The 1,294-nt window shown below is 41.7% G+C and overlaps 1 pseudogene; it reads left to right on the top strand.

Annotated features, from left to right (window-relative positions):
* Positions 1 to 299: 299 nt before the first annotated feature.
* Positions 300 to 1,005, top strand: LOC140624845 (translationally-controlled tumor protein-like; annotated as a pseudogene).
* The last annotated feature ends 289 nt before the right edge of the window (positions 1,006 to 1,294 follow it).

The following is a 1,294-nucleotide window of genomic DNA, read 5'->3' as shown; positions in this document are numbered from 1 at the left end:
GAAAATCAGGAAAAGCAAAACTAAGCTATTATGCTAGAAACCAGAATAATGGTTCCTTCTGTAGATTTACATCCAATGGGTCATGAAGAATGTTCTGATGTGATGGAAATAGTCCATATCATGGTTGGGGTATTGGTTATGTGGATGTATACATTTATCAAAACTTACCTAACTCTCTTTTCTGCTTGCTTCTCCTTCTGCCTGAGTGCTACTCTGGCAGCACCATGCTCACTCAGAGCTCCCACCTCTTGCTAAGCTAGCACTTCCATTGTCTCCCTCCAGCCACCATCACAATCATCTACCCAAACCTCATTAACCATGATAAGATGTTCTCCAAGATTTGGGATGGCCTACAGGCTATGCCCAGAGGTGGAGAAGAATATGGTCAGTAGGAGAGAGGGCAACATTGATGACTCACTCATTTGTGGAAATGCCTTCACCTACGGCCCTGAGGGTGAATGATACCTAAAGTACAGTCATCAGCAGTATTGTCATTGTCATGAACCATAGCTTGCAGGAAACCAGCTTCACAAAAAAAGCCTACAAGACATACAACAAAGATGACCTGAAGTCAGTCAAAGGCAAACTTGGAGCACTGAGGCCAGAAAAGAGAAAACCTTTTATGATGGGCTGAAGAACCAATCAAGAACATCTTTGCTAATTTCAAAACCTACAAGTTCTTTTTTTTAAAAATATATATTTTTAATGTATTCAAGAGAGACACACACAGAGCGAGAGAGAGAGAGAGAGAGAGAGAGACAGGCAGAGGGAGAAGCAGGCTCCATGCAGGGAGCCCGATGTGGCACTCGATCCCAGGACTCCAGGATCATGCCCCGGGCCGAAGGCAGATGCTCAACCACTGAGCTACCCAGGCATCCCTACAAGTTCTTTATTAGCAAAATCATGAATCCAGATGGAATGGTTGCTTTGCTGGATTACCATGAAGATGGTGTGATCCCATATATGATTTTCTTTAAGGACGGTTTAGAAATGGAAACATGTTAACAAATTTGGCCATTTCTTTGGATGTATCACCTGCTGTCATAACTGGACCCTGCCTTTCATCCACATAATACCAGGACTAGGACAAATGGGACTGATGTCCTCTTGAGCTCTTCATTTATTTTGACCTTGATTTATTTGGAGCGGAGGTATTGTTTTAAGAAAAAAAAAAAAAAACATGTTGGGTAGGTTGTCTGAAAATAAAATGCATTTCAATTCCTTTGAGAGAATGTTTCTTTGTTTAATACATATTTCAATCCATCCTGTGTTGAGTCCTGGAGAAGCTAGAGTC

The sequence above is a fragment of the Canis lupus genome, chromosome 3 (genome assembly GCF_048164855.1).
Source record: "Canis lupus baileyi chromosome 3, mCanLup2.hap1, whole genome shotgun sequence".
Taxonomy (NCBI): Eukaryota; Metazoa; Chordata; class Mammalia; order Carnivora; family Canidae; genus Canis; species Canis lupus.
This window is presented reverse-complemented; position numbering and strand designations above follow the sequence as displayed.